Below are 18,317 nucleotides of genomic sequence, written 5' to 3'. Positions count from 1 at the left end.
GGGGTGTGAGAAACAAAGAGCAGATGAGTACGTGGACTGATTATAAATTTTAGTTATGCATATTTTGGATACACCTTTTTTTCCCAATATTCTACTGTTTCATGTGGTGACATTCCTCTTTCCAAAGCCCCAGAGAGAAAGAGTGGTTAAAACATCATGCATGCTAAAATATTTTCTTCCTCATTAGATTGTGAAATCTTTTAGCCAAGGACTGTCTTTTGCCTCATTTTGTATCCCCAATGCTTTGCACAGTGTCTAATCCATAATAGGACCTTAATAGATGCATATACTGACCAAATATTTTAAGAGCATTTCCTTCTTTCCCAGCATTTCTACATTCTGGAAACAGTCATAGGTTTCCTAAGATTTCTATCTATGAAGCATAAAGATTATTTTATTCTATATATGAGGAAGCTGATATCCAGAGAAGGGGAAGTAGTTTTTTACCCTAACACTTGAGCCCAGATCTCATTCCCAATCCTCTGCTTCTAGCACTTTCCTCTACAGAATCATATTTAGCTCACAAGGAAATTGGGAATGTTCAAAGGCCAGATAACTTCAGGCATTTCCTTGGAAAGCTAGGATTGGGCCTCAGAGGTGCTGATCCCCAGTTGTGTGTTCAACCCTAACCATTCCTTCCTATTTAACTGAAGAAAATGAAAATCAAAAAGACAAAATAATTACAACCAATGCTAACTGATTCAGGTCCAAAAACCCATTCCAAAAAGCCTAGGTCCCATCATGTCCACCTGAAATCAAAATCTGTTTCTTGGCAAATAACATTAATAGACTCATTTAGACTCATCATTCATTTGATGAGCCAGTTAATTATTAATTTTCATACATCATTTAATTTCCTTAGGCTACATTTAGTCTTTGTTGCATTTTCCATTCTTCCTGTTATAAAGCCTTTGCAGAGTAGCTCTTACCCTGTATAGAAAACTCAACCTTAACATAAAGGTCAGAAAAAAGAAAAGACCATTAGGCCCATGTCTTCATGCTTATACAGACCCTTTGCCAAAGGGGAAACTACCTGAACCAGAATCCTGACTCCTTTATGTACTCTTGTGTATATACATATTTGTGCATACATATAAATATAAATATAACTCTCTTTTTAGTTAATTTTAAAAAGACCTGAAAAAGACCTTTTCAAAATTAGGGTGTTTCTACTTTGGTCACTAACATGACTGATTTTTTTCCTAATTGTTTTCATTGTTAAATATTTTATAGCCATGAGAATATAAATGAGAAAGCCTATTGATAGGCAATATAATTTATTCTCATGCCTGGCTGCAGGGTGAAGCATATTTTGCAATTCAATCAAGGACAGATAGAGCTGAATGTTCTTAGATCCCAAGGGTTCATTTTAATAAAGCAGAATGTACCTTGTCCTAACACAGGTGACTGACTCCCCAGAAAAGATTGTATAAACAAAAACCAATCATGTAAGTCATTTTATTGGCAACAATATAAACACAGCTATATTACATGTCACCAATAAATCAAAACTATTCTTGTCTGTAATTTTAACAAGAGGAAAGTGCAAACATGTGGAAACAGGAGGTTATTACAAAGGAGATATATTATATTGGTCCAGAATAATGCTCTTTTTCTAAAAGAATACTGGATAAAATTGAAGGTCCATATATTAAAACGTCTCTCTTTACAAAGCCTAATTTAATTTTGCCAGTGCTTTAGGTTTTTGTTCAACAGGATAGGCAAAATGATGTTTTACACATTTGCACACTCCAATAGTTCAATACCTACAGATTCTAGTAATACTGAAATAATCCCAGCTTTATCTCAAGAGATTGCTGAATTACAGATTTGGAGTTGAACAGTACATTAGAGATCTACCCACTTCAAGTCCAGTCTGCAAATTTTACAAAAAAGAAAAAATTAGCAAAGGGTAGAAGCAGCATTCTGAATCCACAATTTCTAATTCCAAGCCTAGGATTCTTCCCATTATATCACAGGTCCTAAAAGAATCAGATATGAAGAATTTACTCAAAGAGAGTCCCTTCTCCCTTACAGTGAAACTAATAGAGGCTTCATATTTTGTACATGCTTTAAAACAACATTCCACAAGAACAACATGTTAACAATCCTTCCTATCCTACTTTCTAGACTTCTCCCAAAGACTACTCAAAAAACATATCATAAAGATTCTATGAAAGTGTTTCAGTTAGAAACTTTTATTTTAATTTATGGAATAAAATCCTCAGAGGCCAGTTTAAGAAAGGAAGGAAAAAAAAAAAAAAACACCAAAAAAAAAAAAAATCCTTCCATTCTGTATGACTTTTTCTTAAAGAAGGAAAAAAAAGCAGGAAGAAAAACTAAAACCAAACTCCAAAGTGGAAGATGGAACTACTTGGTGGGCCCACTTACACTGAAAGCATTAAAGAAAATGTTTCCCATAGCCTCTTTTCTAGGGGTTGTCTGTTAATTCTGTCTCTAATGCTGACTTCAAGATAATGGTGTTTTCTGCATTGTGTGACTCTTTAATGTACATTTTTTTCTGAAAGTTTTAAAGAAAGATATTTCCACATATCCTCTCAGTAAATTTTTAGCATATTGATCTAAGAAAGTTGTTTTATTTATTTATTTTAAAGTGGAGGGGAGGTACTGGCACAGAAATTTTGTTAGCCAACAATTTTTCTTTTAAAAAATGAAAAATCATGAAAAAATTACTGTTACCAACATACTTGAAAATTAATTATTCTGGAAAATTCTAATTAATGCTTAAAAATAAATGTCTTTAAAAATGAGACATTACATTTTGGGGCTTCATTTGTGTCTATAAACTCTATTATTCTATGCCAACCAATTACAGATAAAATGAAGATATTTACAACCTGGAAAATATCAGTTTGGGATAGTATTAAAAATAAAAACTCTCCTAGAATGCACTTTGCCCACTTTAGTGCATTCATATAACATATATCATCTTTTAGCATGGGATAATTGTATCCCCTTATAGTGTGATAGTAATAGTTATATAGGAAATTGGTTTGATTGCCTTGAAAGTATTATGAGATATAACCCCACCATTTCATCAGGAAAGGGGACTTAGAAATCCCAAAAGTAGTTCTAGATGAAAATCAATCATTTCAAAAAGATCACTTCAACATAAGTACAAAGCACGTTCTGCTTCTTTTGAAACCTGGCACTGCCTCCAAGAGCATTTATTCCAGCTATATTGCATTATATGCTTAGATCCATCAGAGTGGCCTGTGTTCTGTGGTCACTTCTTTGTTACCTAGATAGAGAAATATTCTTGATGCAAAATAAGCCTTCAACATTTTACTTGGTGAAAAAACCATCTAGTCTCAAGTTATCACTTATTTAATCAGGCTCTAAAATAATAACTAAATCATACATAGTATCACCACTGAATTCATTCTCCACTAGACCTTGTACCAAGTAGATACTCGATAAACATGTATTAATTAAGCTCAGTTGATTGATTGATTTAGGGTGAAAAGAATGTTCTAGGATGCAGAGAGGTGTAGTGATATACAGTGGGATGCAATGGAAAGATCTCTAGGAGTCAGAAGACATAGCTTCTAATCCCAACTGACCACTCACTAGCTGAGGTAAATCCTCTCTGAGTCAGTTTCTTTACCTCTCAAATGTGGATTAAAACTCTGCCTCCCAGAGCTCTTGTAGGGATAAAGTGTATGCAATGTGTGCAAGGTATACAAACTCAGTATATAAACAGTAAAGTATTATGCATCTGTTAAGTTATCATTACTCTCTGAATATGTAATCCTCTTTACTCCATCCCTGGAAGATGTTTACAAGAGAATCACCTGATGTTTTTAGCACTTAGTGCTAAAGGGAAAATTCACATAAAATTATGTAAGTATGCCTGAATTTTCTGTGTATATGAATTCTCATGCTAACCTCCCTTTACAATCCCAAACAATTGGGTCCCCAGGAGGATATGAAATAATCTATTTTCTCAAAGGCCATCATACCCAGCTTGGACACCATGCCAGAATGTATCTATCCTATTAACTAGAACACCAAAATTTGTTCAAAAGATATATTATTGCAGGAAGATGTCACAAAGAAAACATTGGCTTTTAAAACTTTTCTCTTACATCTTGTCCCCAAAGACTTCAATATTCAGTAAACGCATGATATGAATTAATAATCATGCAAGATACCAAGCATAGAGTGAAAGAAAAAGAGACTAATACATTTAGCTGTCTTAAGATTGAAGTCTTTCAGAGTGCTTTTAATATGAGTTACCCATTAGAGTTTGAAAAGGGGAATTTGAAATGGAAAAATGAACACATTCCCAATGATGTCACTGCTGCATTCATTACCTGAATGGCAAAGAGTGAACAACTCTGCATGTCAATAGCTTGTTTAAGACACAGTTTTCTTCTTTGGAAAGAACTGTAAAAAAAAAAATAATAATTTGTTTTTTAAAAAATATCCAAAATAACTGGCCATGATTTTGTTTTAAGGAGATTTTGGTGGTAGTGACAGTAGTATGTTTTTTGGTTTGGCTTTTTTTTTTCTTTGAACTCAATCATACTCACCCCAGGAGGCACACAGGTAATAAAATACAGCAAATGAAATGAAAGAGGTATTATTGGCTATTTGTTCTGTATAAATCATTGCATCAGCCCACATGAATGGCAGCTGGCAAAGCTGGAGATTGCAGCAACTTCAAGAAAAGGAGAAAAGTGGATCTACTTCAGCAAGATTTTTTTAAATCAAACCACTTAGCAAGTCCTTAAACATAAATATGTTAAAGTGTTGCTCTCATAGCTTAAACTTTCCAGTTCAGTGTTAAGTGCAAATGAATATTTATATCCTGATGTGTAAGAATTGCTGCAAAGTGAGCAATTTGCCCATTTCTCAAATGACTTCTCTAAACCTGGAGTCTCTGAACAACAAAGACTATTTTCCTTTGCTGACTTGACTGCCAAGGTATGAAACTCCATAACAATGAGTAGGTCCCTAACCAACATGACAACATATTTATTCAAAAAAATCTCCGGGTGACTCATCTACTCTCAGGCAAGTCACAGACAGAGTTGGAATCTATTGGTCATGCTGAGAAAGGTTGGGAAAACATTAAGCCATTCCTTCACACGTAGGAATAACAAGAATTCCTGCATATCTGTGGCCTCTGGTTGTGGTGTACAGTATTTAACATGCCTAAAATAACAGAGAAAGACCACTTTTACACCTCAGAAATAATGATACATTGAAAAATTTATAAAGCTCTTTACAAGAACAAGTCTTAATCTTACTCGGCATGTACTTGGACCTTATCTGCTCAAGTACAACACTGCAATATTAACTTCACCTACTTAATGGCTAGATTTAAGTATCAAGGAGACCTGAGTTCAAATTAAACTTCAGACACTTATTAGCTATGTGACCCTTCCTGAGCAAATGACTTACCTGCCTCAGTTTCCTTATCTGTAAACTGGGAATAAAAATAGCATCTACTTCCTAAGGTGGTTGTAAGCATAAAATGAGATTTTTGTAAAAGCACACATTGTAAAGTACTATGTAAATGTTAACTGATTACTATTACTACTACTACTACTACTACTACTACTACTACTACTACTACTACTACTACTATTACTACTACTACTCCTGAACACTAACCAAGAAGAATCATACCATCAAATTCTTTCTTGTACAGATCAAACTAAAGTCTTCCTGGCAGCTATTACTTACACAAATCTAGCTTTGGATCTAAAGACAAACATGAAGCTCTCTCAGTTTCAGTATCCTCATTTGTAAAAAGAAGTGTCAGAATAAATGAGCTAGAACATTTTGTTTCTAAGTTCCTATGATCTTTTGCCTTTCCTTTCTCATTCCTTCACATACCACAGTTTTGTTACAATGTATATTGCTATACAGTATTTCTGAGTTGCTTATGTGAAGTATTAAAATGGAGTTCTGTGTTTCTGAATCTATTTTATTACTTAATGAATACCTTCTCTTGCACAAAATGCAATTGAAATATTCACAGAAATAAAACTACTCAAATCTGCTAGTTATCCTATTCTAACTTAATCCAGGCATACAAATGATGACCATCCACCAACAAAGCTACCAAAGAATTGAACTTCAGTAATTTAAATCAATCAGAATCACACTTGACTTGCTTTCTTCTATCAGTGATCTCTAAGATTGGCTGAGTAACCACTGAAATCTTTTTGTCATGTATACTCATCACTCTGTTGGGGAAACTGGAATTTCAAAGACTGTACATGATAGTAGTATACTGCCAAATCAAAGGAGATATATTTGTAAAAAGTACTTAGTACACTGTCTAATACATAGTAGGGGCTAGATTAATGCTAATTCCTTCCCCCTTTCCCTTTTTCAACAACCTGGAAAGTCTTCAATCATAGGCTCAGTGATGGTCTCTATGCCTGTTTCTATGAACATAGAAAGAGATTCCCAGAGGTCCATTGTCCAGCATGAGGTGTTTTGTTATTGTTCAATCATTCGATTGTGTCTTACTCTTCATGACCCCATGAACCATACTGTACATGAGGCTTTCTTAGCAAACATATCAGAATGGTTTGTCATGTCCTTCTTCAGTAGATTAAAGCAAACAGAGGTTAAGTGTCAGAGTCATACATTGAGTAAGTATCTGAGCCCAGACCCCAAACTCTATCCACTGGGTGACAAATTTTTCAACTGTAATCTCTCTCTAAAACTACTTCATAAATCACCAAGGATTGTGTTTTGCATAAGTGAAGAGAGTTTAACTCATAAAAAGCAACAACAAATCTTTGAAACACTAATGTAAGAACCAGTGAGGATAATAGTCATGGAGTAGAAATAAAGCTTATGAATAGCCCATCAAATCATTCAATTATTAATTGAAGAACATATTTAATTTAATTCATTAATTCAATTACTTATTAATTTATGAGCTGGCATAGACAGATGATATTGGTAGAAAAAGTAGAACTTAAGTTCAACCTTGAAAAAGCTGATTAAAATTAGTCTTTATAACCCCATGACCTAAATTAATGCTTTGCTCATAGTAAGAATTTAATAAGTGCCTTCCCCCCATTCATTCAGATTGTATTTGTATTTTTCATTTGCTTTGTCAGTTCTTTAATCTTCATTCTCACAGAATCACAAAATGTTAAAAATAAAAGGAAAATGAGAGGTCACTGAATTTAACCATCACTCGAATGATACACAAATCCAGCCTAAAACATCTCAACAAATGGTCTTTCAAATTTTGCTTAAGGAATTTCAGCGAGGGAAGCTTAATACCTCCTGAAGCCACTCTGGGATGGATCTCATTGTTCTAAAACTCTTTCAAATTTATAGAGTTTTTCCTTCCATCACTTCAAGTCAACAAGCATTTTTAAGTGTTTACTCTGTGCCAATCACTATTTTAGATACTGGGTTTACAAAGAAAAAAATAAAAACAAAACGGTCCCTAATCTCAAGAGGGTTACATTTTCACTAGGCTAAGACTCTATGAGCCCAAATATTTAAATAGAAAATATGCACAAAATAGAATTTCAGGAAGAAGAGCACTTACAGAAATTCTAAAAAGATTTTTAAAAAGCAGGCAGAAGCACTCGAATTGAGCATTGGAGTAAAAGGTTCAAAGAGTTGAAGATGAGGAGGAAGAACATTTCAGGCATATAAAGGCAAGGAGGTGAAAGACAGAATGTCTTGTATGAAGAATATCACAAAGACCAATTTAGCTGAAAATAGAGGGATGTAATGTGTCATCAGTCTGGAAAAATAGGCTGGAGACAGATTATAAATGGCTTTAAAAGACAGACAGAGGAAATTTATTTTATTGTAAAGGTAACAGGAAGTTACTGAAGCTTCTTGAACAGGGCACTGAGTCAAATCTGTGCTTCAGTGACTTTTACTTCACTGTTATTTCAACTTTTTCCTCATTAGTGATGAAAAAGAGCTGGATATTTTATCATATGGCCTGCCTCCTGCCTTACCAGCTTTGATTTGGTCTAGAGTAGAATCCTATGGATTCCACCAATCTTATTTCTCACAATCAATTAACATACCTCCAACATATACTTCCAGAAAGTTGATTTGCTCCAAACCTAATCATCATTTATGTCCTTGGAGTATAGTCTTCTCACATTCCACCAGGATAGATGTGGAGAGAGAGTATTTTCACTAATTAGCCAGTAGCAAATCAAGAAGGAAAAATAACAATAGCATTCTATTTCTACCTCCATCCCAAAATTTCCCCACTTCCAGAAAGCCAATCTGGGACAAGAAATTAATAAACAATAAAAGAAGGAGAATATGCTCAAATTGGCCACAATTGATTTCAAAAAACAAATAAGTATCTACACTATACCAGGAACTATGATGGGTACTAGGTATCAAAAGACTAAAAACAACTAGTCAGAGACTATGAAGTAATCCCAAATGCCTTATTCCTTTCAAAAGTGACCTTAGCACTATGGTTTTACAGTAGCAGTATGTCTATATAAATATGTGAAGGTTAATGCTCTTTAGAAGTGATTTTTTAAAAACTATTATGTAATATTCTTAATCCTATAACTAATAATGCTATTAACATTTAAATAATGCTTTAACATTTATAAAACACTTTTAAAATCTCACTTAATGAAATACTGCTTATTTATAATAATTATATTGTATATATGCTTGTGAACTAATGTTGTTATTCAGTCACATCCAATTCTTTGTGATCCCTTTTGGATTTTCTTGACAAAGATACTGGAGTAGATTGTATTTCCTTCTCCAACTTATTTCAGTGAGGCAGACAGGGTTAAATGACTTCTACAGGATTACACAGCTAGACATGTCCAAGGCTAGATTTGAACACAGAAAGATGAGTCAGTTTGACTCCAAGTCCAGCATTCCATATACTATGCCACCTAACTGCCCCTGTGAGATATTATTTCTTTATTTACAAATAGCACCTAATATCAAACCTCAACTTATAATTTTTCCAAAGTGACCTATCATTTCCACAATGACACTATTCTTTTTTGGATACTTTTGTCCTCCCAAGGTTCTTCAAACACTCCATGGACCTCAATTACATAGTAATAGTCATAGAGAGTCTTCACACACATTGTCACACTATGACAATAGTCACGTGTTAAGCATTTGGCACAGTGCTAAACACTGGGAATACACATGACACTAACATAAAATTTTAAAGGCAATTTCTGCCCTCAAAGGGCTTATATTCTAATGTGTGGAGACAGCAGAGAAAAGATAGATTCAAAGAGGTAAGGAGGGAATGAGTATAGTGGAGAAAGATGTCTCTCAGAACCTGCACTACTGAGAAAAAGAGAAAATAGGAGGGGGCAGCCAGAGACATGGTTATTTCTTACCCAAACTACCAGTTCTCTGAGGAAAAAAAGGATAGGCCTAGTTTGGGGGGTTGAAGGTAGAAGAGTAAAAAGAGAGAGAAAGAGAAAGAGAGAGAGAGAGAGAGAGAGAGAGAGAGAGAGAGAGAGAGGAAGAGAGAGAGAGAGAGAGAGAGAGAGAGAGAGAGAGAGAGAGAGAGAGAGAGAGAGAGAGAGAGAGAGAGAGAGAGAGAGAGAGAGAGAGAGATTGAGATTCAGCTGACTCCTGAAGTAGAAATCATTACTAATCCAAAGTTGTGGAAAAGTCAGAAATAAAACTAGAGGCTCATAAAAATGAGAGAGATGCAAGGTTTTAATAGACTAGAGCTATAAGAAAGATGGCTTTGTGGATGACTTGTGGATGGAAGTAATAGGAAGAAGAGAAAGGGTACTTTTATGAGAGCAGAAAAAGTCAAGGCAGGGCCTGGATCATTCATAGGATTGCTGAGCTAGACATGGAAGCAACTTTAGAAGTCATCTAGTCCAAGACTTCTTAAACTTTTTCTACTCACAACTCTTTTACTCCAATAAATTTTCACATGCTCCTGAATATGTAGGTATAAAAAATAGGTATACAAATCAAACATTTGCTGATAATAAATCATAATTCCATGACCCCCACATTCAGTTACTGAACCTCATATGGGATCACAACTCACAGGTTAAGAAGCTTTGGTCTAATCTAGTCCCGTCATTTGACACTTAACAAAACTGAGGTTAAGTGATTTAAAGTTCAGACATGCAATAAAAGTCTGAAATGAGATTAGAAGCCAGGTTTTGTAACTCCCAAATCCTGAGCTCCTTCCATTACATCATAGTGTCTCTCATTCTGATATCTTTTCAAAGAGTCTCTTGAACAGTACTTTGTATTTGGAAGAGATTTGATTAATATATACTAAGTGAATGAAATTATTGATTGTAAGCTTCTTCTTTATCCTCTAATCTAATTATACAAGTCACATAATTTCTCTAGCCCCCTCTCTTGCTTGTAAAAAAGGATGGGATGAGTGGGGATGCAAAAGAAACATCAGATAAATTATAAGACCATCAGTTGGTGTAGTAAAAAAAAAAAAAAGAGAAGTTCAAATTTTAGCTTGTGTAACCTTAGGTAAGCTATTTTAACTCTCTGGGTGTCAGTTTCCCCATCATAAGATAAGAAGAGTGTTCTAGATAATCTATTTCAATTCTCAATCCTATGCACCTACCCAGTAAACTAAAATTATCCAATTTTTTCACGCCCCACAAATTAGAAGTAATTTCACCGCTGGAGGGAGCCCAAGAACTTCCCTCCTCTAACAAGCACCCCACTCCCCTTCTCCCAACTTGAAATGAGAAAAGAAACTGTCTTCAACCTTGGAAGAAACAAAAAAAAATGCAGAGATGCCTCAAAGCAAGAGGAGAGGGCTCTGATCAAAGAAAAAGGGCAAGTTGGGGAGATCCAAGAATGGTAAAGTAAATCCCTCTTCCAGCAAAGCAGGAATGGTCAGAAAAGCTGTCCTTCAATTCCAGGATCAGAGCCTGGCGAGAAAGGGGGATGAATGAGGTCAGGAAGCCCAAAAGGAGAAAGGGGAGATGACCCAAGTCAGTGTCCATTTAGCATGTAACAGAAAGGAGAAGGTTCCTTGGAGAATTTCTGATCTTCCAAGACTGAACCCAGCCTACTTTCTCAATTCTTGCCTTTCCCCGAGAACTTGAAAGGAGAAGGAGCAGAAGGGAAAAGAGGGAAATGCGCCCTTATAAGCCAATTCATCCCCTCATCCCCCAATGTTCAGAGTGACTACAAAGTAGTCCGTGTGCTCAAAACCGGAGGAATATGCCTTCTCCACAAGAGTTTCTCTCCTCCTCTTGGCTACCTGGAGAAGCCCAGGATGGGGGTAGGAGTTTTGGGGTAGGGGTAGGAGTAAAGAGCAATGCAAGGCTGAGAAGAAGGTGAACGGAGGAAGGGCGCTTTGAGGGGGGAGAGAACAATTCCCTCCTTAGCCCTTCGTCACAACAACCAAACTAATCCATCCTATCAGAAAGGACAACAAAGCAAAACAAAAAGCGTGCAGGCTTCCTGTTGTGCAACTCCGTCCTGAATAAGCCTTTTGCCGGGAGGGCTCTGGGTTCACTCTGCAACCCTTTAATAAAGTCACATTCATGAATGTCTACTCGGACCAGACGAGCAAATAAAGTATAGGCCTGCTCTCCTCTCCCCCACCCCCTTCCCAAATGCCTCACGATTCAGAGGCGCACACGCCACTTCACCCCTCACCCCTCTACCCCAGACTGGGGCAAGCGGAGCGAACAACCCCTGTACCGAGGCGCAATAAAAAAAGAAGGGAACTTAGTTGATCTCGTAACTACAAACAGCTTGGCTTTTGCCTCCAGCCTGGCAACTACACCACCATCCCTACTCTCAAAGCCCTAGAGATAATAAAACCGGAAATGAACTTTCCCAAAGTTTCTCCCTCCAGGTATCTAACTTAATCATCTACATGATGACAAATCCTTCAAAACCTAGGAGACGCGTCCCCAAAGTTTCCAGACAGTATTGTTTCTTCATTCCCTAACCGATTTGTCAGCTAAAGTGAGTAATTTGAAAGTCTACATCACCACAGGGCTAGGGGAATGGGGGGAGGGAGTGAGGGGAGAGGGAGAGAAGAACAGGATCCTGAGTGTGCGTGTTCGTATTGTGCTGTGTGTGTGTGTGTGTGTGTGTGTGTGTGTGTGCCCAAGAACTCGAACTGCAGACTCATGCTTTCCGGAGAGTAGCTTGGACAGACTTCCTTCAAAAACACAGAGGGGTAATTTATAGAGACCAAAACGGGACAAAGTCCTTTTAGAGTGAAAATGAGACATTTTCAAAACAGTCCTGACATTTTGCTATGCACGATCCAAACGTAAACGTTCGGTGACACATGCAGCGGAGTGTTTGTGTCTGAGTGTGTCTATGTGCTGGCAACCCGCAAGGATACTGGATACAGGTGTGTGTATAGATATCTCCACAGAGCAGCCCTATAGATGGGAATATGTTCTCTGTGAAATACACTCAGAAATTCAAAATTGTTTTCACGTATATAAACAAACACGTGAGTTGAAATAAAGCATCTCTAATGGATCTGTAACCCCAACGTGTATATAAAATACTTCATATCTGTTACTATGGTATACGTAATGGTGTAAATATACAAGATCAGAGATGGACAGAGATATATATAGATAGACAGAAAGGCAAATAGACAGATACTAGTCTATTTCAGGAGAATGAACTTAAGTCACCCTATGAATACCCACTTCCCAAACTTTCTCTTTCACACAAACTTTTGGGTCGGCGTACACTATGCCTTCGCGTCCCTTAACTTGATCTGATCTCTAAGCAACAGCACAACTGGTCCTTTCGGTGGGGAGAGAAAAAAAAAAAGTCCTCCCCTTTACCGAGTCTGTTTTAAAACCACTTCACTTTCTTTGCATTTTCTTAGGGTAGTCCAGGAGTCCAGGAGCATTCTGTCCCATCCTGACCCTCATCCTTTGGGCTGTCTTACACAACTGACGAGAAAAGTGTATTCTCTTTCCATGTCTTAAAAAGAATAGGAATTTTTAAAAGCTGTTTCTCTCTCTCTCTCTCTCTCTCTCTCTCTCTCTCTCTCTCTCTCTCTCTCTCTCTCTCTCTCTCTCTCTCTCTCTCTCTCTCTCTCATAGGGGCGAGGGACACAACACTTGAAAGAGCGTGTCTGCACAGGCTTCCCGGGGGAAAACTATTTCTAAAACAGGTCCCTAGAAGCTTTAAGGTTCCCCCTCCCCCCAACTCGCTTTCTTGTCTACAAGAGAAGTTCCTATGGCATCCACTTACCAGGTAACCAGGATTTCCACAACAAAGCTCAACGTGCATTTTTTCCTTTCCCCAGGCTGCCTCTCTCTCGCCTCTCCACCAGCGAGAATGACAGCCCTGCTTGCAAGGGGCTGAGTCTAAGACAGCAACTTTGGTTCCCAGCGCTTCAGCACGCTTGAAGGGTTTGGCCTTTGGAAATGCAAACTTCCATCCGAGCTGAGGAATGGGGCAGTAAAATCTGGGGTGCTTGGTGCTGGGGGCCGCGTAGCGTGGGCGTGTGTAAGAGGAGATGCCCTAGGCATCAGCTCATTCTCCCCCCTCCAAAAAAAAAAAAATCTAAGTTAAAAAATATATACTAAAGTTGGGTTTCCATTTCTCTGTGCCTGGCCTGCTCTGCTCATCCCTATCCACGGACGAAAAGTTAGCCAGGGTCTGGTTGGTGATGAGGCTGTGGGCTGGCGGGTGATACCCAATGATTGCGGGAGTGGGGGCTGGAGGGGAGCCGGTTGTAGTAGGGGGAAGGGGTACGAGGCTCCTCCGCTACAGAAGATGGGGAGGAGTTGGGGGTGGGGGGAAGCTTGCAGCAGCCACAGCGGTGCTCTCTACTCTGTGCCGGTTCAATCAAGGCTGTGTGGACTTGGGGATCGCAAGAACTGGGAAGAGGGAGGGAGAAAGTAAAAGAGAGAGAGAGTTAGTTGTGAGGGCCAGCAGCCAGCCGCTTCCTGAGTGCGAGAGCCGGAGGGGGGAGGGGGGAGAGGGGAGGAGGAGGGGGAGAAAAGGAGGGAGGGAGCGAGAGAGGAATGAAAAGGGGGAGGGACAGGGGAGGGGGGCAAAGGGGCGGGTAGTGCCTGGTCACCCGGTTGGCTAATTCAAAGGCTGAGCTTGTGTCTCCCTCTCTCCGTTCACACACTCACATTCACGTAGGGAGACAGGGAAACTAGTCAGAAGAGAGGCACTCTTTTAACCATTGGTTTCTGAACCTACTTTTTTCTTTTGTTTTCTTGTTTGTTTGTTTTTTTTTCTTTTCTTTTCTTTTTCTTTTGGAGGTGGAGAAATTTCAGTGGGACCTGATGTCAAAACAGGCATCAATGCAGTGAAAAGAGGCCTGGAATTGGAATTTGAAGGTCTGGGTTCAATTCCGTCCTCACTAACGACCCCAATGACCTTGAACTGTAATAACTTGCATTTACTTAGTACTTTAAAGTGCTTTCTTCTCCTTTAAATGAAGATGCTTAATAGGGAAGGCTCAAAAAGACTGAAAGTTAGGACACCTTCGTTCTATTTCGAATCTTACCAAGAGTTAGTCCTATGATTTGAGTTCAAGTCAGTTCACCAGTTTGGACCTCAGTGTCCCTTCCCGGGAAATAAGGGGGTTTCTGATTGGTGCCAGAAAGTTGAACTGGGACTAAGGGGGCAAAGTTGAAGGGAGGCAAATAATTGGCTCCATGTGAGGAAAAGCATCCCAACTATTATAACTGTCCAAAAAAGTAGAATAGACTGCCTCAGGTTGTTCTTTATTGGAGGTCTGTAAGTAGAAGTTAAATGACCACTTCTTGGGGAAATTGTAAATAGTGTTCATTTTAAGACTGGACTTGATTCTGAGGTCCTTTCCATTTTTGTAATTGACTCCATTATCTCTAAAATTCCTTCCCGATTTTGATCCAATTATCCTTAGGAAAACCACAACAAACAAAAACACTTTAATAAGGCTTGATTGGCCAAAAGTAAAAAAAGAAGAAAAATGGAAACTATCTCAATGATCTGTGATTTTCCAGGAGTGAGAACAGTCTTCACTATGTTGATCACTGGCTTGTGTATAATTTTGTCTTAGAAAATTTGCCTGAGATTCAAGGAATTTAAGTCCTACCTTACCTGTGGTCACATAGCTAATAAGTTTCAGAAGGGATATTTGAATCCAAGTCTTACTGACCCCAAGTGTAACACTTTGTTTACTATATGCTATCTAAAGAAATAAATGTGTTTGCCTGTGGGTGTATGTGTTTGCATCCATGCATGAATTGTTTTGAAAATACCACAATGCTTCATAAATAACAATTCATAGCACTCAGCCGTCATGAAGTTACAAAGTAGTCTCATAAATGGAAAAAAGTAGTACATATGATGCCTACAATCATAGCCTTAGAGAGGAAAGATACCTGAAACAACTTTTAGACCTACATTCTCATGGTACAGATAAAGAAACTGAGGGCCAGAGAGACTGGCTCTTTTGTAACATGCTCTGTTGTATCTGCAGATGAGAGATGATGTGAAAGTCTTGCAGTTTTCAACTACACTTTGCATATGTATTGTACATTCATGTTTTTGTCACATGTTTATATGTTATGCAGCTATTTTGATCACATTCAGCCTACACTTGGGATAAGGGGGATTGTAGTCCTATCTTCACTATCAAGGGTTGCTAAGTGATGAAGTGGATTGGATTGAAGGATAGGTCTGGAATAAGGAAAACTTACATTCAAATTCAGTCTCAAACGTTAACTCTCTGACACTGAGAAAATCATATAACCTATGCTTGCTTTGGTTTCCTCATCTGTAAAATTAGGATAATAATGGCACCTGCCTCCCAGGGTTCTTATGAGGATCAAATGAGATAATATTTCTAAAGTGCTTTGTAAAACTTACTTGTTGTCCTTCATGCTTGAAGAGAACCAAAATGACATCAACATTCTGTGCTCAAGGTACAATGCATCTGACTGTGGCTGATTTCAACAATATAAACTCAGAAGACTCTACCATAGTTTGGGCACAAATAATCCATACAAATATTTGGAGTAAAGATGCACATCTCACATTTCTTTTGAGCTACACAATTCTGCTTTCCCCATAGAATGTAACACCATCTTCAACATGGGCAACTGTCCCAAGCAGTCCTGTACCAGCATCTCCTATGTCAAATAATTGTTTCCAAAGTTTTTCAGAGAGACCTTGAGAGTGTCCTTATATCCTTATTCTGACCTCCATGTGAACATTTGTGTAAGTTCTCCATAAAATAGTCTTTTAGACAAAGGTACATTTGCCATTCAAGCAATATGGTCAGTCCATTGGAGTTGTGTTTTTTGCATCAGCTTTTGAATGCTTCTCTGCAGTTCATCTTGAGAAAGGACTTCAGCATCCAGTACCTTATTTTGCCAGGTGATTTTCATAATCTTCCTAAGACAATTCTAGTGGAAGCTTTTCAGTTTCCTAACAGAGACTGTGAGGCATACAGGCATGCAACAGTGAGGTCAACACAATAGCTCTGTAGACCTTCAGTTTAGTAGACAGCTTAATATCTCTTTTTCACACTTTTCTTCAGAGATTCCCAAAGATTGAGATAGCTCTGGTAATGCAAGCATCAACTTCATCATCTATGTATATATCCTTGGAAAGTATACATACTGTCAAGGCAAATGAATTTATCCACATCATTCAATATTTCTCCATTTGTTTTAATGATAGTTCCATATATGGATGGTACGGTGATGGATGGAGAACTTCTGTTCCAAGATTAACATTATTATTGTTGCTTTTATACTTTCAAATATTTTATCACACAAGTGACTGGAATAGTTTTATACATTTCTAAAGTTTCTATAAAGTATATACTAGCTGAGGGCAAAATGTGTTACATAGTATACAGTTAGCATACTGTAAGTGCTTAAAGCTACTGAATATCAGGAAATAATGGGGGAGGGGTCATTTAAAAATAAACAATTGTATCTAGAATTTTAAAATGTACTCCAAAGTTGGATTTTTCTCTGAAATCCCAAGTGGTTTAAAGAGATAATGTGATGCCTAAAGTTCAATAACCTCAAAGTATTATTTTCTAAAATTCATCTAAATACATAAAAAATGTGATTCTTCTCCTTTGTCTTATGCAGATGGGTGTTTGGCACATGGAAGGGATAATTGTTACAATGATAGTTAAAACAATTCTTATACTGGAGTGGCAATCATGGGAAATGTTTCAAGTGTAGTCGAGTGCAACTGTGTGTACCCTTTTCTTCATGTTTCACAAGCTCTTTCTTTGTCATTTTTAAATGTTTATCATGCAAACATTGGTGAGGGATACAGAGCAATGAATCCTATGCCAGCAAGCATAGGAAAGCTCTTGATAAATCATCCTGTTTTTGTGATAAAATTTTTTTCAATGTAGTATCAATTAAAAATGCAAATTTATCTCCGTATCACAGGACCATTATGACCTACAGGTTATCTCCATCTCTCCAAAGCCTATGACCCATTTTTGACCCCTGGGAAAACTAATGGATGGGAGGATAAAACAAAATTACTTTTATGCATGTTAACTTGCAATGACAAAGGATTAGAGATCCTAAGTATTACATGTTCACCTTACCCAGGGAGTACTAGAGGAACAATAGCTTAATTATGTTAATTTATCTAATTTAAATTTGCCATAACACTTGCTTCCTTTAAAGTCCCTTTTGACTCTAAATCCTTCTCTGGAATATCATGGGAGACAGTATGATGTTGTGATATAGGAGGCAGTATGGTATTGTGATATGGGAGCCACCTGCCATTGGCTGCTGGAAATCTAACTCAGACCTATAGAATGGATCTCTTCCTGTGAGAGGATGATAATGATACAAGGAGACTGCATTCTCTGACCTCTTTCCTCTTCCCTCTTGCCTCCAATTTATTTCATTCCAATCCACAAGAAACATCTTCGAAGGCTGCTTTGCAACTCCTTCAAGTGTTATTATTCACAACTGTGGAGGCTCACAGAGAATTCACCTGCCCCTTCACCTAGGCATGGTCCTTAACATTATGGTGCAGTGGAAAGAGAATTAAAATTAGAGTTGCAGGAACTGAGTTCTAATCCTAGATTTTACACTTATTATTTGTATAAAATTGAACAGGTTATTAACTTTTTTTTTTGGTAAAGGGAGCTCATTGCACTAGATACCTATTTGAGCTTCAGATAGGTCATTCTATCAATGTGGTTTGGATTACATAGAATAGTGAAAAGCAATTATTAGGCTTTCTTTTGAGAATATATAATTGTCTACTATATAAATTAGTCTAAATATTGTTAATTATCTTACCATAGGGTACTGTAAAAAAAAACAACCTAATATTGAAGAAAATATATTTTCCAAAGTTTC

At 37.5% G+C, this 18,317-nt stretch overlaps 1 protein-coding gene across 2 annotated transcripts in view; it reads right to left on the bottom strand.

The window, feature by feature from the left end:
- GLIS3 (GLIS family zinc finger 3) overlaps positions 1-13,308 on the bottom strand; it is a 615,465-nt gene extending 602,157 nt beyond the window's left edge. The window contains exon 1 of one of the 2 annotated variants that reach the window (XM_051987896.1): positions 13,213-13,308. The gene's annotated coding sequence lies outside the window, so the exon portion shown is untranslated. Of the gene's footprint in view, positions 1-4,337; positions 4,726-13,212 lie in introns of those variants that run through there. The other variant, XM_051987905.1, reaches the window with a different exon arrangement.
- Positions 13,309-18,317: the final 5,009 nt, after the last annotated feature.

This window comes from Antechinus flavipes, chromosome 1, assembly GCF_016432865.1.
Source record: "Antechinus flavipes isolate AdamAnt ecotype Samford, QLD, Australia chromosome 1, AdamAnt_v2, whole genome shotgun sequence".
In the NCBI taxonomy this organism is placed as follows: Eukaryota; Metazoa; Chordata; class Mammalia; order Dasyuromorphia; family Dasyuridae; genus Antechinus; species Antechinus flavipes.
The sequence above is the reverse complement of the archived record's forward strand: the minus strand, read 5'-3'. Positions and strand labels throughout refer to the sequence as shown.